At 43.3% G+C, this 22,546-nt stretch overlaps 13 pseudogenes; all 13 read right to left on the reverse strand.

The window, feature by feature from the left end:
• Nucleotides 1-379: 379 nt before the first annotated feature.
• On the reverse strand, nt 380-643 carry LOC130286395 (U2 spliceosomal RNA; annotated as a pseudogene).
• Nucleotides 644-2,107: 1,464 nt separating this feature from the next.
• LOC130286396 (U2 spliceosomal RNA) lies at nt 2,108-2,371 on the reverse strand (annotated as a pseudogene).
• A 1,459-nt stretch (nt 2,372-3,830) lies between these two features.
• On the reverse strand, nt 3,831-4,094 carry LOC130286397 (U2 spliceosomal RNA; annotated as a pseudogene).
• Nucleotides 4,095-5,560: 1,466 nt separating this feature from the next.
• On the reverse strand, nt 5,561-5,825 carry LOC130288183 (U2 spliceosomal RNA; annotated as a pseudogene).
• A 1,471-nt stretch (nt 5,826-7,296) lies between these two features.
• LOC130286398 (U2 spliceosomal RNA) lies at nt 7,297-7,560 on the reverse strand (annotated as a pseudogene).
• Nucleotides 7,561-9,011: 1,451 nt separating this feature from the next.
• LOC130286399 (U2 spliceosomal RNA) lies at nt 9,012-9,275 on the reverse strand (annotated as a pseudogene).
• Nucleotides 9,276-10,743: 1,468 nt separating this feature from the next.
• Nucleotides 10,744-11,007, reverse strand: LOC130285612 (U2 spliceosomal RNA; annotated as a pseudogene).
• Nucleotides 11,008-12,479: 1,472 nt separating this feature from the next.
• Nucleotides 12,480-12,743, reverse strand: LOC130286402 (U2 spliceosomal RNA; annotated as a pseudogene).
• Nucleotides 12,744-14,182: 1,439 nt separating this feature from the next.
• Nucleotides 14,183-14,446, reverse strand: LOC130285614 (U2 spliceosomal RNA; annotated as a pseudogene).
• Nucleotides 14,447-15,903: 1,457 nt separating this feature from the next.
• On the reverse strand, nt 15,904-16,168 carry LOC130287975 (U2 spliceosomal RNA; annotated as a pseudogene).
• Nucleotides 16,169-17,636: 1,468 nt separating this feature from the next.
• Nucleotides 17,637-17,900, reverse strand: LOC130286403 (U2 spliceosomal RNA; annotated as a pseudogene).
• Nucleotides 17,901-19,356: 1,456 nt separating this feature from the next.
• Nucleotides 19,357-19,620, reverse strand: LOC130286404 (U2 spliceosomal RNA; annotated as a pseudogene).
• Nucleotides 19,621-21,079: 1,459 nt separating this feature from the next.
• On the reverse strand, nt 21,080-21,344 carry LOC130289855 (U2 spliceosomal RNA; annotated as a pseudogene).
• Between the last annotated feature and the right edge of the window lie 1,202 nt (nt 21,345-22,546).

A 22,546-nucleotide genomic window follows, 5' to 3' on the forward strand; every position in this document is an offset into this window, starting at 1 on the left:
CCCATCCATCAATGGATGGTAAATTTTGTTTTTATCATTCACTGACCACAGAAACCAATGCATGGTCAAGCAACAGCAATGACACACCCTTGTGTATAGGCATGAGACCCTCATGTCATTTAACAGGATTCAGCACCACCCACAAGACAGCTACCTGTCATGTCATGTCAAACCTGCACAGGTGTGCTAGATTATTATTATTTAGTTTTATTTTATTTTTTTACACCAATCAGTGTGCAAACATGGTCATTAAAACGCTAAATGAATAGACGTTCATAAACCAGTCAGTGCAACTCATCATTTTGGTCTCCAATTCTCAAACTCAAATTCTCACCCACGGAGGATTAAATGAGAATCTTTCTTGTTTAACACTGGAATGGGGTGGTGCACTGTTCACTACCCGAAGATACTGCCACATCGGGTCAATGCATAGGGCGACAGAAGCAAGCTTCCAAATCAGCTCCCTTTCTCAAAAATCCATTTAATTTATGGTCCCCAGATAGGGAACGTATGTATCAGTATGTGCTCACAAGTCACCCAAGTGCAAGTATTCACACAAAAAAAAACGTGCCTCAGGATGCGATCTGTCGCAAGATCCTTTCTTTTTTTACACTTGATCTAAGCCAAAAGGCCTAGAGGGGATAACCGGGAAAGGGGTGGACCCAACCATGTCCCCTTCATGAGCACTCACATTACTCATAGGAATGGAAGGAAGGCTGGCAGCCAACCAGCCTCCCATACACTTTCTGGGTGGGTGGCAGTCAGCCACCCATACATACATACAGCACAGGCTAAACCCACATCATCACTTAAAAAAAGGACAGGCGACCATTGCACTCTGATGGAGCATTTAGCAATGCAATCCATAGCCTGGCTTTTGCCTGAACCCCCATCACTCCTCCTCTTGCATATAAGACAATATTTCAGATCTGCATATGAAAACAACACGCCTACCTTTGTTGCACATAGCTGCCTGCCTGTCTCTAGTTACAACACTGGCTGTAGCTGCGTCCCTTCCGACATGGAATAACACCAACTGTAACGATAAACTGAAAATTAACAGTATAAACCTGCATCATTTTGGACTCTGGTATTTGCTGAATCCGGGTGACCTGACAATCGATGGTGGTGCCGCTGGTGATTCTGGCCTTCTTGGAATCTGTTGGGCCTATGTGTTAGCTCACACATCACTTGGGTATCCATGGTAACTACCACAACATGGTCATCTGCAGTTTACATCTAGCCCGTGGCATTGAATGGCATTTTAAAAGTGCTAAGGGTCCTGGTGCAATAATCCTCCCATGAGGATCAGCCTCAACGGCTTTGTAGATTGCACTCATGTCAGCAACTCCATATACATTTTTTTTTCTTCATGCTTCTTTCTTCATCCTTTTTTCTTTCTGTCATTCAGACTTTCATTCATTCGATCTCTCTCACTCACTTGCTTTAACTCATTTGTTCTCACTCACTCACTCACTCACTCAATCACTCACTCACTCATTCACTCTCACTCACTCTCACTCTCTCACTCACTCGCTCACTAAGTCAGTCTCTCTCTCTCTCTCTCTTTTTCTTTTTATATATATTTTTTTCCGTCTTCTTCTTCTTCTTCTTCAGACCCTGTCATAGCACTAATGCCTTTCCAATACCACCAGCAGATGGAGACACTCCATTGCAACATTGGTTGTGAGCAGCAGTTTCTAAAAACAAATGCCTCATGGCGGATTTCCCATCCATCAATGGATGGTAAATTTTGTTTTTATCATTCACTGACCACAGAAACCAATGCATGGTCAAGCAACAGCAATGACACACCCTTGTGTATAGGCATGAGACCCTCATGTCATTTAACAGGATTCAGCACCACCCACAAGACAGCTACCTGTCATGTCATGTCAAACCTGCACAGGTGTGCTAGATTATTATTATTTAGTTTTATTTTATTTTTTTACACCAATCAGTGTGCAAACATGGTCATTAAAACGCTAAATGAATAGACGTTCATAAACCAGTCAGTGCAACTCATCATTTTGGTCTCCAATTCTCAAACTCAAATTCTCACCCACGGAGGATTAAATGAGAATCTTTCTTGTTTAACACTGGAATGGGGTGGTGCACTGTTCACTACCCGAAGATACTGCCACATCGGGTCAATGCATAGGGCGACAGAAGCAAGCTTCCAAATCAGCTCCCTTTCTCAAAAATCCATTTAATTTATGGTCCCCAGATAGGGAACGTATGTATCAGTATGTGCTCACAAGTCACCCAAGTGCAAGTATTCACACAAAAAAAAACGTGCCTCAGGATGCGATCTGTCGCAAGATCCTTTCTTTTTTTACACTTGATCTAAGCCAAAAGGCCTAGAGGGGATAACCGGGAAAGGGGTGGACCCAACCATGTCCCCTTCATGAGCACTCACATTACTCATAGGAATGGAAGGAAGGCTGGCAGCCAACCAGCCTCCCATACACTTTCTGGGTGGGTGGCAGTCAGCCACCCATACATACATACAGCACAGGCTAAACCCACATCATCACTTAAAAAAAGGACAGGCGACCATTGCACTCTGATGGAGCATTTAGCAATGCAATCCATAGCCTGGCTTTTGCCTGAACCCCCATCACTCCTCCTCTTGCATATAAGACAATATTTCAGATCTGCATATGAAAACAACACGCCTACCTTTGTTGCACATAGCTGCCTGCCTGTCTCTAGTTACCCCACTGGCTGTAGCTGCGTCCCTTCCGACATGGAATAACACCAACTGTAACGATAAACTGAAAATTAACAGTATAAACCTGCATCATTTTGGACTCTGGTATTTGCTGAATCCGGGTGACCTGACAATCGATGGTGGTGCCGCTGGTGATTCTGGCCTTCTTGGAATCTGTTGGGCCTATGTGTTAGCTCACACATCACTTGGGTATCCATGGTAACTACCACAACATGGTCATCTGCAGTTTACATCTAGCCCGTGGCATTGAATGGCATTTTAAAAGTGCTAAGGGTCCTGGTGCAATAATCCTCCCATGAGGATCAGCCTCAACGGCTTTGTAGATTGCACTCATGTCAGCAACTCCATATACATTTTTTTTTCTTCATGCTTCTTTCTTCATCCTTTTTTCTTTCTGTCATTCAGACTTTCATTCATTCGATCTCTCTCACTCACTTGCTTTAACTCATTTGTTCTCACTCACTCACTCACTCACTCAATCACTCACTCACTCATTCACTCTCACTCACTCTCACTCTCTCACTCACTCGCTCACTAAGTCAGTCTCTCTCTCTCTCTCTCTTTTTCTTTTTATATATATTTTTTTCCGTCTTCTTCTTCTTCAGACCCTGTCATAGCACTAATGCCTTTCCAATACCACCAGCAGATGGAGACACTCCATTGCAACATTGGTTGTGAGCAGCAGTTTCTAAAAACAAATGCCTCATGGCGGATTTCCCATCCATCAATGGATGGTAAATTTTGTTTTTATCATTCACTGACCACAGAAACCAATGCATGGTCAAGCAACAGCAATGACACACCCTTGTGTATAGGCATGAGACCCTCATGTCATTTAACAGGATTCAGCACCACCCACAAGACAGCTACCTGTCATGTCATGTCAAACCTGCACAGGTGTGCTAGATTATTATTATTTAGTTTTATTTTATTTTTTTACACCAATCAGTGTGCAAACATGGTCATTAAAACGCTAAATGAATAGACGTTCATAAACCAGTCAGTGCAACTCATCATTTTGGTCTCCAATTCTCAAACTCAAATTCTCACCCACGGAGGATTAAATGAGAATCTTTCTTGTTTAACACTGGAATGGGGGTGGTGCACTGTTCACTACCCGAAGATACTGCCACATCGGGTCAATGCATAGGGCGACAGAAGCAAGCTTCCAAATCAGCTCCCTTTCTCAAAAATCCATTTAATTTATGGTCCCCAGATAGGGAACGTATGTATCAGTATGTGCTCACAAGTCACCCAAGTGCAAGTATTCACACAAAAAAAAACGTGCCTCAGGATGCGATCTGTCGCAAGATCCTTTCTTTTTTTACACTTGATCTAAGCCAAAAGGCCTAGAGGGGATAACCGGGAAAGGGGTGGACCCAACCATGTCCCCTTCATGAGCACTCACATTACTCATAGGAATGGAAGGAAGGCTGGCAGCCAACCAGCCTCCCATACACTTTCTGGGTGGGTGGCAGTCAGCCACCCATACATACATACAGCACAGGCTAAACCCACATCATCACTTAAAAAAAGGACAGGCGACCATTGCACTCTGATGGAGCATTTAGCAATGCAATCCATAGCCTGGCTTTTGCCTGAACCCCCATCACTCCTCCTCTTGCATATAAGACAATATTTCAGATCTGCATATGAAAACAACACGCCTACCTTTGTTGCACATAGCTGCCTGCCTGTCTCTAGTTACCCCACTGGCTGTAGCTGCGTCCCTTCCGACATGGAATAACACCAACTGTAACGATAAACTGAAAATTAACAGTATAAACCTGCATCATTTTGGACTCTGGTATTTGCTGAATCCGGGTGACCTGACAATCGATGGTGGTGCCGCTGGTGATTCTGGCCTTCTTGGAATCTGTTGGGCCTATGTGTTAGCTCACACATCACTTGGGTATCCATGGTAACTACCACAACATGGTCATCTGCAGTTTACATCTAGCCCGTGGCATTGAATGGCATTTTAAAAGTGCTAAGGGTCCTGGTGCAATAATCCTCCCATGAGGATCAGCCTCAACGGCTTTGTAGATTGCACTCATGTCAGCAACTCCATATACATTTTTTTTTCTTCATGCTTCTTTCTTCATCCTTTTTTCTTTCTCTCATTCAGACTTTCATTCATTCGATCTCTCTCACTCACTTGCTTTAACTCATTTGTTCTCACTCACTCACTCACTCAATCACTCACTCACTCATTCACTCTCACTCACTCTCACTCTCTCACTCACTCGCTCACTAAGTCAGTCTCTCTCTCTCTCTCTCTTTTTCTTTTTATATATATTTTTTTCCGTCTTCTTCTTCTTCTTCTTCTTCTTCAGACCCTGTCATAGCACTAATGCCTTTCCAATACCACCAGCAGATGGAGACACTCCATTGCAACATTGGTTGTGAGCAGCAGTTTCTAAAAACAAATGCCTCATGGCGGATTTCCCATCCATCAATGGATGGTAAATTTTGTTTTTATCATTCACTGACCACAGAAACCAATGCATGGTCAAGCAACAGCAATGACACACCCTTGTGTATAGGCATGAGACCCTCATGTCATTTAACAGGATTCAGCACCACCCACAAGACAGCTACCTGTCATGTCATGTCAAACCTGCACAGGTGTGCTAGATTATTATTATTTAGTTTTATTTTATTTTTTTACACCAATCAGTGTGCAAACATGGTCATTAAAACGCTAAATGAATAGACGTTCATAAACCAGTCAGTGCAACTCATCATTTTGGTCTCCAATTCTCAAACTCAAATTCTCACCCACGGAGGATTAAATGAGAATCTTTCTTGTTTAACACTGGAATGGGGTGGTGCACTGTTCACTACCCGAAGATACTGCCACATCGGGTCAATGCATAGGGCGACAGAAGCAAGCTTCCAAATCAGCTCCCTTTCTCAAAAATCCATTTAATTTATGGTCCCCAGATAGGGAACGTATGTATCAGTATGTGCTCACAAGTCACCCAAGTGCAAATATTCACACAAAAAAAAAACGTGCCTCAGGATGCGATCTGTCGCAAGATCCTTTCTTTTTTTACACTTGATCTAAGCCAAAAGGCCTAGAGGGGATAACCGGGAAAGGGGTGGACCCAACCATGTCCCCTTCATGAGCACTCACATTACTCATAGGAATGGAAGGAAGGCTGGCAGCCAACCAGCCTCCCATACACTTTCTGGGTGGGTGGCAGTCAGCCACCCATACATACATACAGCACAGGCTAAACCCACATCATCACTTAAAAAAAGGACAGGCGACCATTGCACTCTGATGGAGCATTTAGCAATGCAATCCATAGCCTGGCTTTTGCCTGAACCCCCATCACTCCTCCTCTTGCATATAAGACAATATTTCAGATCTGCATATGAAAACAACACGCCTACCTTTGTTGCACATAGCTGCCTGCCTGTCTCTAGTTACCCCACTGGCTGTAGCTGCGTCCCTTCCAACATGGAATAACACCAACTGTAACGATAAACTGAAAATTAACAGTATAAACCTGCATCATTTTGGACTCTGGTATTTGCTGAATCCGGGTGACCTGACAATCGATGGTGGTGCCGCTGGTGATTCTGGCCTTCTTGGAATCTGTTGGGCCTATGTGTTAGCTCACACATCACTTGGGTATCCATGGTAACTACCACAACATGGTCATCTGCAGTTTACATCTAGCCCGTGGCATTGAATGGCATTTTAAAAGTGCTAAGGGTCCTGGTGCAATAATCCTCCCATGAGGATCAGCCTCAACGGCTTTGTAGATTGCACTCATGTCAGCAACTCCATATACATTTTTTTTTTCTTCATGCTTCTTTCTTCATCCTTTTTTCTTTCTGTCATTCAGACTTTCATTCATTCGATCTCTCTCACTCACTTGCTTTAACTCATTTGTTCTCACTCACTCACTCACTCACTCAATCACTCACTCACTCATTCACTCTCACTCACTCTCACTCTCTCACTCACTCGCTCACTAAGTCAGTCTCTCTCTCTCTCTCTCTTTTTCTTTTTATATATATTTTTTTCCGTCTTCTTCTTCTTCTTCTTCTTCTTCAGACCCTGTCATAGCACTAATGCCTTTCCAATACCACCAGCAGATGGAGACACTCCATTGCAACATTGGTTGTGAGCAGCAGTTTCTAAAAACAAATGCCTCATGGCGGATTTCCCATCCATCAATGGATGGTAAATTTTGTTTTTATCATTCACTGACCACAGAAACCAATGCATGGTCAAGCAACAGCAATGACACACCCTTGTGTATAGGCATGAGACCCTCATGTCATTTAACAGGATTCAGCACCACCCACAAGACAGCTACCTGTCATGTCATGTCAAACCTGCACAGGTGTGCTAGATTATTATTATTTAGTTTTATTTTATTTTTTTACACCAATCAGTGTGCAAACATGGTCATTAAAACGCTAAATGAATAGACGTTCATAAACCAGTCAGTGCAACTCATCATTTTGGTCTCCAATTCTCAAACTCAAATTCTCACCCACGGAGGATTAAATGAGAATCTTTCTTGTTTAACACTGGAATGGGGTGGTGCACTGTTCACTACCCGAAGATACTGCCACATCGGGTCAATGCATAGGGCGACAGAAGCAAGCTTCCAAATCAGCTCCCTTTCTCAAAAATCCATTTAATTTATGGTCCCCAGATAGGGAACGTATGTATCAGTATGTGCTCACAAGTCACCCAAGTGCAAGTATTCACACAAAAAAAAACGTGCCTCAGGATGCGATCTGTCGCAAGATCCTTTCTTTTTTTACACTTGATCTAAGCCAAAAGGCCTAGAGGGGATAACCGGGAAAGGGGTGGACCCAACCATGTCCCCTTCATGAGCACTCACATTACTCATAGGAATGGAAGGAAGGCTGGCAGCCAACCAGCCTCCCATACACTTTCTGGGTGGGTGGCAGTCAGCCACCCATACATACATACAGCACAGGCTAAACCCACATCATCACTTAAAAAAAGGACAGGCGACCATTGCACTCTGATGGAGCATTTAGCAATGCAATCCATAGCCTGGCTTTTGCCTGAACCCCCATCACTCCTCCTCTTGCATATAAGACAATATTTCAGATCTGCATATGAAAACAACACGCCTACCTTTGTTGCACATAGCTGCCTGCCTGTCTCTAGTTACAACACTGGCTGTAGCTGCGTCCCTTCCGACATGGAATAACACCAACTGTAACGATAAACTGAAAATTAACAGTATAAACCTGCATCATTTTGGACTCTGGTATTTGCTGAATCCGGGTGACCTGACAATCGATGGTGGTGCCGCTGGTGATTCTGGCCTTCTTGGAATCTGTTGGGCCTATGTGTTAGCTCACACATCACTTGGGTATCCATGGTAACTACCACAACATGGTCATCTGCAGTTTACATCTAGCCCGTGGCATTGAATGGCATTTTAAAAGTGCTAAGGGTCCTGGTGCAATAATCCTCCCATGAGGATCAGCCTCAACGGCTTTGTAGATTGCACTCATGTCAGCAACTCCATATACATTTTTTTTTCTTCATGCTTCTTTCTTCATCCTTTTTTCTTTCTGTCATTCAGACTTTCATTCATTCGATCTCTCTCACTCACTTGCTTTAACTCATTTGTTCTCACTCACTCACTCACTCAATCACTCACTCACTCATTCACTCTCACTCACTCTCACTCTCTCACTCACTCGCTCACTAAGTCAGTCTCTCTCTCTCTCTTTTTCTTTTTATATATATTTTTTTCCGTCTTCTTCTTCTTCAGACCCTGTCATAGCACTAATGCCTTTCCAATACCACCAGCAGATGGAGACACTCCATTGCAACATTGGTTGTGAGCAGCAGTTTCTAAAAACAAATGCCTCATGGCGGATTTCCCATCCATCAATGGATGGTAAATTTTGTTTTTATCATTCACTGACCACAGAAACCAATGCATGGTCAAGCAACAGCAATGACACACCCTTGTGTATAGGCATGAGACCCTCATGTCATTTAACAGGATTCAGCACCACCCACAAGACAGCTACCTGTCATGTCATGTCAAACCTGCACAGGTGTGCTAGATTATTATTATTTAGTTTTATTTTATTTTTTTACACCAATCAGTGTGCAAACATGGTCATTAAAACGCTAAATGAATAGACGTTCATAAACCAGTCAGTGCAACTCATCATTTTGGTCTCCAATTCTCAAACTCAAATTCTCACCCACGGAGGATTAAATGAGAATCTTTCTTGTTTAACACTGGAATGGGGGTGGTGCACTGTTCACTACCCGAAGATACTGCCACATCGGGTCAATGCATAGGGCGACAGAAGCAAGCTTCCAAATCAGCTCCCTTTCTCAAAAATCCATTTAATTTATGGTCCCCAGATAGGGAACGTATGTATCAGTATGTGCTCACAAGTCACCCAAGTGCAAGTATTCACACAAAAAAAAACGTGCCTCAGGATGCGATCTGTCGCAAGATCCTTTCTTTTTTTACACTTGATCTAAGCCAAAAGGCCTAGAGGGGATAACCGGGAAAGGGGTGGACCCAACCATGTCCCCTTCATGAGCACTCACATTACTCATAGGAATGGAAGGAAGGCTGGCAGCCAACCAGCCTCCCATACACTTTCTGGGTGGGTGGCAGTCAGCCACCCATACATACATACAGCACAGGCTAAACCCACATCATCACTTAAAAAAAGGACAGGCGACCATTGCACTCTGATGGAGCATTTAGCAATGCAATCCATAGCCTGGCTTTTGCCTGAACCCCCATCACTCCTCCTCTTGCATATAAGACAATATTTCAGATCTGCATATGAAAACAACACGCCTACCTTTGTTGCACATAGCTGCCTGCCTGTCTCTAGTTACCCCACTGGCTGTAGCTGCGTCCCTTCCGACATGGAATAACACCAACTGTAACGATAAACTGAAAATTAACAGTATAAACCTGCATCATTTTGGACTCTGGTATTTGCTGAATCCGGGTGACCTGACAATCGATGGTGGTGCCGCTGGTGATTCTGGCCTTCTTGGAATCTGTTGGGCCTATGTGTTAGCTCACACATCACTTGGGTATCCATGTAACTACCACAACATGGTCATCTGCAGTTTACATCTAGCCCGTGGCATTGAATGGCATTTTAAAAGTGCTAAGGGTCCTGGTGCAATAATCCTCCCATGAGGATCAGCCTCAACGGCTTTGTAGATTGCACTCATGTCAGCAACTCCATATACATTTTTTTTTCTTCATGCTTCTTTCTTCATCCTTTTTTCTTTCTGTCATTCAGACTTTCATTCATTCGATCTCTCTCACTCACTTGCTTTAACTCATTTGTTCTCACTCACTCACTCACTCAATCACTCACTCACTCATTCACTCTCACTCACTCTCACTCTCTCACTCACTCGCTCACTAAGTCAGTCTCTCTCTCTCTCTCTCTTTTTCTTTTTATATATATTTTTTTCCGTCTTCTTCTTCTTCTTCTTCTTCTTCTTCAGACCCTGTCATAGCACTAATGCCTTTCCAATACCACCAGCAGATGGAGACACTCCATTGCAACATTGGTTGTGAGCAGCAGTTTCTAAAAACAAATGCCTCATGGCGGATTTCCCATCCATCAATGGATGGTAAATTTTGTTTTTATCATTCACTGACCACAGAAACCAATGCATGGTCAAGCAACAGCAATGACACACCCTTGTGTATAGGCATGAGACCCTCATGTCATTTAACAGGATTCAGCACCACCCACAAGACAGCTACCTGTCATGTCATGTCAAACCTGCACAGGTGTGCTAGATTATTATTATTTAGTTTTATTTTATTTTTTTACACCAATCAGTGTGCAAACATGGTCATTAAAACACTAAATGAATAGACGTTCATAAACCAGTCAGTGCAACTCATCATTTTGGTCTCCAATTCTCAAACTCAAATTCTCACCCACGGAGGATTAAATGAGAATCTTTCTTGTTTAACACTGGAATGGGGTGGTGCACTGTTCACTACCCGAAGATACTGCCACATCGGGTCAATGCATAGGGCGACAGAAGCAAGCTTCCAAATCAGCTCCCTTTCTCAAAAATCCATTTAATTTATGGTCCCCAGATAGGGAACGTATGTATCAGTATGTGCTCACAAGTCACCCAAGTGCAAATATTCACACAAAAAAAAACGTGCCTCAGGATGCGATCTGTCGCAAGATCCTTTCTTTTTTTACACTTGATCTAAGCCAAAAGGCCTAGAGGGGATAACCGGGAAAGGGGTGGACCCAACCATGTCCCCTTCATGAGCACTCACATTACTCATAGGAATGGAAGGAAGGCTGGCAGCCAACCAGCCTCCCATACACTTTCTGGGTGGGTGGCAGTCAGCCACCCATACATACATACAGCACAGGCTAAACCCACATCATCACTTAAAAAAAGGACAGGCGACCATTGCACTCTGATGGAGCATTTAGCAATGCAATCCATAGCCTGGCTTTTGCCTGAACCCCCATCACTCCTCCTCTTGCATATAAGACAATATTTCAGATCTGCATATGAAAACAACACGCCTACCTTTGTTGCACATAGCTGCCTGCCTGTCTCTAGTTACCCCACTGGCTGTAGCTGCGTCCCTTCCAACATGGAATAACACCAACTGTAACGATAAACTGAAAATTAACAGTATAAACCTGCATCATTTTGGACTCTGGTATTTGCTGAATCCGGGTGACCTGACAATCGATGGTGGTGCCGCTGGTGATTCTGGCCTTCTTGGAATCTGTTGGGCCTATGTGTTAGCTCACACATCACTTGGGTATCCATGGTAACTACCACAACATGGTCATCTGCAGTTTACATCTAGCCCGTGGCATTGAATGGCATTTTAAAAGTGCTAAGGGTCCTGGTGCAATAATCCTCCCATGAGGATCAGCCTCAACGGCTTTGTAGATTGCACTCATGTCAGCAACTCCATATACATTTTTTTTTCTTCATGCTTCTTTCTTCATCCTTTTTTCTTTCTGTCATTCAGACTTTCATTCATTCGATCTCTCTCACTCACTTGCTTTAACTCATTTGTTCTCACTCACTCACTCACTCACTCAATCACTCACTCACTCATTCACTCTCACTCACTCTCACTCTCTCACTCACTCGCTCACTAAGTCAGTCTCTCTCTCTCTCTCTCTCTTTTTCTTTTTATATATATTTTTTTCCTTCTTCTTCTTCTTCTTCTTCTACTTCAGACCCTGTCATAGCACTAATGCCTTTCCAATACCACCAGCAGATGGAGACACTCCATTGCAACATTGGTTGTGAGCAGCAGTTTCTAAAAACAAATGCCTCATGGCGGATTTCCCATCCATCAATGGATGGTAAATTTTGTTTTTATCATTCACTGACCACAGAAACCAATGCATGGTCAAGCAACAGCAATGACACACCCTTGTGTATAGGCATGAGACCCTCAAGTCATTTAACAGGATTCAGCACCACCCACAAGACAGCTACCTGTCATGTCATGTCAAACCTGCACAGGTGTGCTAGATTATTATTATTTAGTTTTATTTTATTTTTTTACACCAATCAGTGTGCAAACATGGTCATTAAAACGCTAAATGAATAGACGTTCATAAACCAGTCAGTGCAACTCATCATTTTGGTCTCCAATTCTCAAACTCAAATTCTCACCCACGGAGGATTAAATGAGAATCTTTCTTGTTTAACACTGGAATGGGGTGGTGCACTGTTCACTACCCGAAGATACTGCCACATCGGGTCAATGCATAGGGCGACAGAAGCAAGCTTCCAAATCAGCTCCCTTTCTCAAAAATCCATTTAATTTATGGTCCCCAGATAGGGAACGTATGTATCAGTATGTGCTCACAAGTCACCCAAGTGCAAGTATTCACACAAAAAAAAACGTGCCTCAGGATGCGATCTGTCGCAAGATCCTTTCTTTTTTTACACTTGATCTAAGCCAAAAGGCCTAGAGGGGATAACCGGGAAAGGGGTGGACCCAACCATGTCCCCTTCATGAGCACTCACATTACTCATAGGAATGGAAGGAAGGCTGGCAGCCAACCAGCCTCCCATACACTTTCTGGGTGGGTGGCAGTCAGCCACCCATACATACATACAGCACAGGCTAAACCCACATCATCACTTAAAAAAAGGACAGGCGACCATTGCACTCTGATGGAGCATTTAGCAATGCAATCCATAGCCTGGCTTTTGCCTGAACCCCCATCACTCCTCCTCTTGCATATAAGACAATATTTCAGATCTGCATATGAAAACAACACGCCTACCTTTGTTGCACATAACTGCCTGCCTGTCTCTAGTTACCCCACTGGCTGTAGCTGCGTCCCTTCCGACATGGAATAACACCAACTGTAACGATAAACTGAAAATTAACAGTATAAACCTGCATCATTTTGGACTCTGGTATTTGCTGAATCCGGGTGACCTGACAATCGATGGTGGTGCCGCTGGTGATTCTGGCCTTCTTGGAATCTGTTGGGCCTATGTGTTAGCTCACACATCACATGGTCATCTGCAGTTTACATCTAGCCCGTGGCATTGAATGGCATTTTAAAAGTGCTAAGGGTCCTGGTGCAATAATCCTCCCATGAGGATCAGCCTCAACGGCTTTGTAGATTGCACTCATGTCAGCAACTCCATATACATTTTTTTTTCTTCATGCTTCTTTCTTCATCCTTTTTTCTTTCTGTCATTCAGACTTTCATTCATTCGATCTCTCTCACTCACTTGCTTTAACTCATTTGTTCTCACTCACTCACTCACTCAATCACTCACTCACTCATTCACTCTCACTCACTCTCACTCTCTCACTCACTCGCTCACTAAGTCAGTCTCTCTCTCTCTCTCTCTTTTTCTTTTTATATATATTTTTTTCCGTCTTCTTCTTCTTCTTCTTCTTCTTCAGACCCTGTCATAGCACTAATGCCTTTCCAATACCACCAGCAGATGGAGACACTCCATTGCAACATTGGTTGTGAGCAGCAGTTTCTAAAAACAAATGCCTCATGGCGGATTTCCCATCCATCAATGGATGGTAAATTTTGTTTTTATCATTCACTGACCACAGAAACCAATGCATGGTCAAGCAACAGCAATGACACACCCTTGTGTATAGGCATGAGACCCTCATGTCATTTAACAGGATTCAGCACCACCCACAAGACAGCTACCTGTCATGTCATGTCAAACCTGCACAGGTGTGCTAGATTATTATTATTTAGTTTTATTTTATTTTTTTACACCAATCAGTGTGCAAACATGGTCATTAAAACGCTAAATGAATAGACGTTCATAAACCAGTCAGTGCAACTCATCATTTTGGTCTCCAATTCTCAAACTCAAATTCTCACCCACGGAGGATTAAATGAGAATCTTTCTTGTTTAACACTGGAATGGGGTGGTGCACTGTTCACTACCCGAAGATACTGCCACATCGGGTCAATGCATAGGGCGACAGAAGCAAGCTTCCAAATCAGCTCCCTTTCTCAAAAATCCATTTAATTTATGGTCCCCAGATAGGGAACGTATGTATCAGTATGTGCTCACAAGTCACCCAAGTGCAAATATTCACACAAAAAAAAACGTGCCTCAGGATGCGATCTGTCGCAAGATCCTTTCTTTTTTTACACTTGATCTAAGCCAAAAGGCCTAGAGGGGATAACCGGGAAAGGGGTGGACCCAACCATGTCCCCTTCATGAGCACTCACATTACTCATAGGAATGGAAGGAAGGCTGGCAGCCAACCAGCCTCCCATACACTTTCTGGGTGGGTGGCAGTCAGCCACCCATACATACATACAGCACAGGCTAAACCCACATCATCACTTAAAAAAAGGACAGGCGACCATTGCACTCTGATGGAGCATTTAGCAATGCAATCCATAGCCTGGCTTTTGCCTGAACCCCCATCACTCCTCCTCTTGCATATAAGACAATATTTCAGATCTGCATATGAAAACAACACGCCTACCTTTGTTGCACATAGCTGCCTGCCTGTCTCTAGTTACCCCACTGGCTGTAGCTGCGTCCCTTCCAACATGGAATAACACCAACTGTAACGATAAACTGAAAATTAACAGTATAAACCTGCATCATTTTGGACTCTGGTATTTGCTGAATCCGGGTGACCTGACAATCGATGGTGGTGCCGCTGGTGATTCTGGCCTTCTTGGAATCTGTTGGGCCTATGTGTTAGCTCACACATCACTTGGGTATCCATGGTAACTACCACAACATGGTCATCTGCAGTTTACATCTAGCCCGTGGCATTGAATGGCATTTTAAAAGTGCTAAGGGTCCTGGTGCAATAATCCTCCCATGAGGATCAGCCTCAACGGCTTTGTAGATTGCACTCATGTCAGCAACTCCATATACATTTTTTTTTCTTCATGCTTCTTTCTTCATCCTTTTTTCTTTCTGTCATTCAGACTTTCATTCATTCGATCTCTCTCACTCACTTGCTTTAACTCATTTGTTCTCACTCACTCACTCACTCACTCAATCACTCTCACTCACTCTCACTCTCTCACTCACTCGCTCACTAAGTCAGTCTCTCTCTCTCTCTCTCTTTTTCTTTTTATATATATTTTTTTCCTTCTTCTTCTTCTTCTTCTTCTTCTTCTTCAGACCCTGTCATAGCACTAATGCCTTTCCAATACCACCAGCAGATGGAGACACTCCATTGCAACATTGGTTGTGAGCAGCAGTTTCTAAAAACAAATGCCTCATGGCGGATTTCCCATCCATCAATGGATGGTAAATTTTGTTTTTATCATTCACTGACCACAGAAACCAATGCATGGTCAAGCAACAGCAATGACACACCCTTGTGTATAGGCATGAGACCCTCATGTCATTTAACAGGATTCAGCACCACCCACAAGACAGCTACCTGTCATGTCATGTCAAACCTGCACAGGTGTGCTAGATTATTATTATTTAGTTTTATTTTATTTTTTTACACCAATCAGTGTGCAAACATGGTCATTAAAACGCTAAATGAATAGACGTTCATAAACCAGTCAGTGCAACTCATCATTTTGGTCTCCAATTCTCAAACTCAAATTCTCACCCACGGAGGATTAAATGAGAATCTTTCTTGTTTAACACTGGAATGGGGTGGTGCACTGTTCACTACCCGAAGATACTGCCACATCGGGTCAATGCATAGGGCGACAGAAGCAAGCTTCCAAATCAGCTCCCTTTCTCAAAAATCCATTTAATTTATGGTCCCCAGATAGGGAACGTATGTATCAGTATGTGCTCACAAGTCACCCAAGTGCAAGTATTCACACAAAAAAAAAACGTGCCTCAGGATGCGATCTGTCGCAAGATCCTTTCTTTTTTTACACTTGATCTAAGCCAAAAGGCCTAGAGGGGATAACCGGGAAAGGGGTGGACCCAACCATGTCCCCTTCATGAGCACTCACATTACTCATAGGAATGGAAGGAAGGCTGGCAGCCAACCAGCCTCCCATACACTTTCTGGGTGGGTGGCAGTCAGCCACCCATACATACATACAGCACAGGCTAAACCCACATCATCACTTAAAAAAAGGACAGGCGACCATTGCACTCTGATGGAGCATTTAGCAATGCAATCCATAGCCTGGCTTTTGCCTGAACCCCCATCACTCCTCCTCTTGCATATAAGACAATATTTCAGATCTGCATATGAAAACAACACGCCTACCTTTGTTGCACATAGCTGCCTGCCTGTCTCTAGTTACCCCACTGGCTGTAGCTGCGTCCCTTCCGACATGGAATAACACCAACTGTAACGATAAACTGAAAATTAACAGTATAAACCTGCATCATTTTGGACTCTGGTATTTGCTGAATCCGGGTGACCTGACAATCGATGGTGATGCCGCTGGTGATTCTGGCCTTCTTGGAATCTGTTGGGCCTATGTGTTAGCTCACACATCACTTGGGTATCCATGGTAACTACCACAACATGGTCATCTGCAGTTTACATCTAGCCCGTGGCATTGAATGGCATTTTAAAAGTGCTAAGGGTCCTGGTGCAATAATCCTCCCATGAGGATCAGCCTCAACGGCTTTGTAGATTGCACTCATGTCAGCAACTCCATATACATTTTTTTTTTCTTCATGCTTCTTTCTTCATCCTTTTTTCTTTCTGTCATTCAGACTTTCATTCATTCGATCTCTCTCACTCACTTGCTTTAACTCATTTGTTCTCACTCACTCACTCACTCACTCAATCACTCACTCACTCATTCACTCTCACTCACTCTCACTCTCTCACTCACTCGCTCACTAAGTCAGTCTCTCTCTCTCTCTCTCTTTTTCTTTTTATATATATTTTTTTGCGTCTTCTTCTTCTTCTTCTTCTTCAGACCCTGTCATAGCACTAATGCCTTTCCAATACCACCAGCAGATGGAGACACTCCATTGCAACATTGGTTGTGAGCAGCAGTTTCTAAAAACAAATGCCTCATGGCGGATTTCCCATCCATCAATGGATGGTAAATTTTGTTTTTATCATTCACTGACCACAGAAACCAATGCATGGTCAAGCAACAGCAATGACACACCCTTGTGTATAGGCATGAGACCCTCATGTCATTTAACAGGATTCAGCACCACCCACAAGACAGCTACCTGTCATGTCATGTCAAACCTGCACAGGTGTGCTAGATTATTATTATTTAGTTTTATTTTATTTTTTTACACCAATCAGTGTGCAAACATGGTCATTAAAACGCTAAATGAATAGACGTTCATAAACCAGTCAGTGCAACTCATCATTTTGGTCTCCAATTCTCAAACTCAAATTCTCACCCACGGAGGATTAAATGAGAATCTTTCTTGTTTAACACTGGAATGGGGTGGTGCACTGTTCACTACCCGAAGATACTGCCACATCGGGTCAATGCATAGGGCGACAGAAGCAAGCTTCCAAATCAGCTCCCTTTCTCAAAAATCCATTTAATTTATGGTCCCCAGATAGGGAACGTATGTATCAGTATGTGCTCACAAGTCACCCAAGTGCAAGTATTCACACAAAAAAAAACGTGCCTCAGGATGCGATCTGTCGCAAGATCCTTTCTTTTTTTACACTTGATCTAAGCCAAAAGGCCTAGAGGGGATAACCGGAAAAGGGGTGGACCCAACCATGTCCCCTTCATGAGCACTCACATTACTCATAGGAATGGAAGGAAGGCTGGCAGCCAACCAGCCTCCCATACACTTTCTGGGTGGGTGGCAGTCAGCCACCCATACATACATACAGCACAGGCTAAACCCACATCATCACTTAAAAAAAGGACAGGCGACCATTGCACTCTGATGGAGCATTTAGCAATGCAATCCATAGCCTGGCTTTTGCCTGAACCCCCATCACTCCTCCTCTTGCATATAAGACAATATTTCAGATCTGCATATGAAAACAACACGCCTACCTTTGTTGCACATAGCTGCCTGCCTGTCTCTAGTTACCCCACTGGCTGTAGCTGCGTCCCTTCCGACATGGAATAACACCAACTGTAACGATAAACTGAAAATTAACAGTATAAACCTGCATCATTTTGGACTCTGGTATTTGCTGAATCCGGGTGACCTGACAATCGATGGTGGTGCCGCTGGTGATTCTGGCCTTCTTGGAATCTGTTGGGCCTATGTGTTAGCTCACACATCACTTGGGTATCCATGGTAACTACCACAACATGGTCATCTGCAGTTTACATCTAGCCCGTGGCATTGAATGGCATTTTAAAAGTGCTAAGGGTCCTGGTGCAATAATCCTCCCATGAGGATCAGCCTCAACGGCTTTGTAGATTGCACTCATGTCAGCAACTCCATATACATTTTTTTTTCTTCATGCTTCTTTCTTCATCCTTTTTTCTTTCTGTCATTCAGACTTTCATTCATTCGATCTCTCTCACTCACTTGCTTTAACTCATTTGTTCTCACTCACTCACTCACTCACTCAATCAATCACTCACTCATTCACTCTCACTCACTCTCACTCTCTCACTCACTCGCTCACTAAGTCAGTCTCTCTCTCTCTCTCTTTTTCTTTTTATATATATTTTTTTCCTTCTTCTTCTTCTTCAGACCCTGTCATAGCACTAATGCCTTTCCAATACCACCAGCAGATGGAGACACTCCATTGCAACATTGGTTGTGAGCAGCAGTTTCTAAAAACAAATGCCTCATGACGGATTTCCCATCCATCAATGGATGGTAAATTTTGTTTTTATCATTCACTGACCACAGAAACCAATGCATGGTCAAGCAACAGCAATGACACACCCTTGTGTATAGGCATGAGACCCTCATGTCATTTAACAGGATTCAGCACCACCCACAAGACAGCTACCTGTCATGTCATGTCAAACCTGCACAGGTGTGCTAGATTATTATTATTTAGTTTTATTTTATTTTTTTACACCAATCAGTGTGCAAACATGGTCATTAAAATGCTAAATGAATAGACGTTCATAAACCAGTCAGTGCAACTCATCATTTTGGTCTCCAATTCTCAAACTCAAATTCTCACCCACGGAGGATTAAATGAGAATCTTTCTTGTTTAACACTGGAATGGGGTGGTGCACTGTTCACTACCCGAAGATACTGCCACATCGGGTCAATGCATAGGGCGACAGAAGCAAGCTTCCAAATCAGCTCCCTTTCTCAAAAATCCATTTAATTTATGGTCCCCAGATAGGGAACGTATGTATCAGTATGTGCTCACAAGTCACCCAAGTGCAAGTATTCACACAAAAAAAAACGTGCCTCAGGATGCGATCTGTCGCAAGATCCTTTCTTTTTTTACACTTGATCTAAGCCAAAAGGCCTAGAGGGGATAACCGGGAAAGGGGTGGACCCAACCATGTCCCCTTCATGAGCACTCACATTACTCATAGGAATGGAAGGAAGGCTGGCAGCCAACCAGCCTCCCATACACTTTCTGGGTGGGTGGCAGTCAGCCACCCATACATACATACAGCACAGGTTAAACCCACATCATCACTTAAAAAAAGGACAGGCGACCATTGCACTCTGATGGAGCATTTAGCAATGCAATCCATAGCCTGGCTTTTGCCTGAACCCCCATCACTCCTCCTCTTGCATATAAGACAATATTTCAGATCTGCATATGAAAACAACACGCCTACCTTTGTTGCACATAGCTGCCTGCCTGTCTCTAGTTACCCCACTGGCTGTAGCTGCGTCCCTTCCGACATGGAATAACACCAACTGTAACGATAAACTGAAAATTAACAGTATAAACCTGCATCATTTTGGACTCTGGTATTTGCTGAATCCGGGTGACCTGACAATCGATGGTGATGCCGCTGGTGATTCTGGCCTTCTTGGAATCTGTTGGGCCTATGTGTTAGCTCACACATCACTTGGGTATCCATGGTAACTACCACAACATGGTCATCTGCAGTTTACATCTAGCCCGTGGCATTGAATGGCATTTTAAAAGTGCTAAGGGTCCTGGTGCAATAATCCTCCCATGAGGATCAGCCTCAACGGCTTTGTAGATTGCACTCATGTCAGCAACTCCATATACATTTTTTTTTCTTCATGCTTCTTTCTTCATCCTTTTTTCTTTCTGTCATTCAGACTTTCATTCATTCGATCTCTCTCACTCACTTGCTTTAACTCATTTGTTCTCACTCACTCACTCAATCACTCACTCACTCATTCACTCTCACTCACTCTCACTCTCTCACTCACTCGCTCACTAAGTCAGTCTCTCTCTCTCTCTCTCTTTTTCTTTTTATATATATTTTTTTCCGTCTTCTTCTTCTTCTTCTTCTTCAGACCCTGTCATAGCACTAATGCCTTTCCAATACCACCAGCAGATGGAGACACTCCATTGCAACATTGGTTGTGAGCAGCAGTTTCTAAAAACAAATGCCTCATGGCGGATTTCCCATCCATCAATGGATGGTAAATTTTGTTTTTATCATTCACTGACCACAGAAACCAATGCATGGTCAAGCAACAGCAATGACACACCCTTGTGTATAGGCATGAGACCCTCATGTCATTTAACAGGATTCAGCACCACCCACAAGACAGCTACCTGTCATGTCATGTCAAACCTGCACAGGTGTGCTAGATTATTATTATTTAGTTTTATTTTATTTTTTTACACCAATCAGTGTGCAAACATGGTCATTAAAACGCTAAATGAATAGACGTTCATAAACCAGTCAGTGCAACTCATCATTTTGGTCTCCAATTCTCAAACTCAAATTCTCACCCACGGAGGATTAAATGAGAATCTTTCTTGTTTAACACTGGAATGGGGTGGTGCACTGTTCACTACCCGAAGATACTGCCACATCGGGTCAATGCATAGGGCGACAGAAGTAAGCTTCCAAATCAGCTCCCTTTCTCAAAAATCCATTTAATTTATGGTCCCCAGATAGGGAACGTATGTATCAGTATGTGCTCACAAGTCACCCAAGTGCAAGTATTCACACAAAAAAAAAACGTGCCTCAGGATGCGATCTGTCGCAAGATCCTTTCTTTTTTTACACTTGATCTAAGCCAAAAGGCCTAGAGGGGATAACCGGGAAAGGGGTGGACCCAACCATGTCCCCTTCATGAGCACTCACATTACTCATAGGAATGGAAGGAAGGCTGGCAGCCAACCAGCCTCCCATACACTTTCTGGGTGGGTGGCAGTCAGCCACCCATACATACATACAGCACAGGCTAAACCCACATCATCACTTAAAAAAAGGACAGGCGACCATTGCACTCTGATGGAGCATTTAGCAATGCAATCCATAGCCTGGCTTTTGCCTGAACCCCCATCACTCCTCCTCTTGCATATAAGACAATATTTCAGATCTGCATATGAAAACAACACGCCTACCTTTGTTGCACATAGCTGCCTGCCTGTCTCTAGTTACCCCACTGGCTGTAGCTGCGTCCCTTCCGACATGGAATAACACCAACTGTAACGATAAACTGAAAATTAACAGTATAAACCTGCATCATTTTGGACTCTGGTATTTGCTGAATCCGGGTGACCTGACAATCGATGGTGGTGCCGCTGGTGATTCTGGCCTTCTTGGAATCTGTTGGGCCTATGTGTTAGCTCACACATCACTTGGGTATCCATGGTAACTACCACAACATGGTCATCTGCAGTTTACATCTAGCCCGTGGCATTGAATGGCATTTTAAAAGTGCTAAGGGTCCTGGTGCAATAATCCTCCCATGAGGATCAGCCTCAACGGCTTTGTAGATTGCACTCATGTCAGCAACTCCATATACATTTTTTTTTCTTCATGCTTCTTTCTTCATCCTTTTTTCTTTCTGTCATTCAGACTTTCATTCATTCGATCTCTCTCACTCACTTGCTTTAACTCATTTGTTCTCACTCACTCACTCACTCAATCACTCACTCACTCATTCACTCTCACTCACTCTCACTCTCTCACTCACTCGCTCACTAAGTCAGTCTCTCTCTCTCTCTCTCTTTTTCTTTTTATATATATTTTTTTCCGTCTTCTTCTTCTTCTTCTTCTTCTTCTTCTTCAGACCCTGTCATAGCACTAATGCCTTTCCAATACCACCAGCAGATGGAGACACTCCATTGCAACATTGGTTGTGAGCAGCAGTTTCTAAAAACAAATGCCTCATGGCGGATTTCCCATCCATCAATGGATGGTAAATTTTGTTTTTATCATTCACTGACCACAGAAACCAATGCATGGTCAAGCAACAGCAATGACACACCCTTGTGTATAGGCATGAGACC

Source organism: Hyla sarda, chromosome 8 (genome assembly GCF_029499605.1).
Source record: "Hyla sarda isolate aHylSar1 chromosome 8, aHylSar1.hap1, whole genome shotgun sequence".
NCBI lineage: Eukaryota > Metazoa > Chordata > Amphibia > Anura > Hylidae > Hyla > Hyla sarda.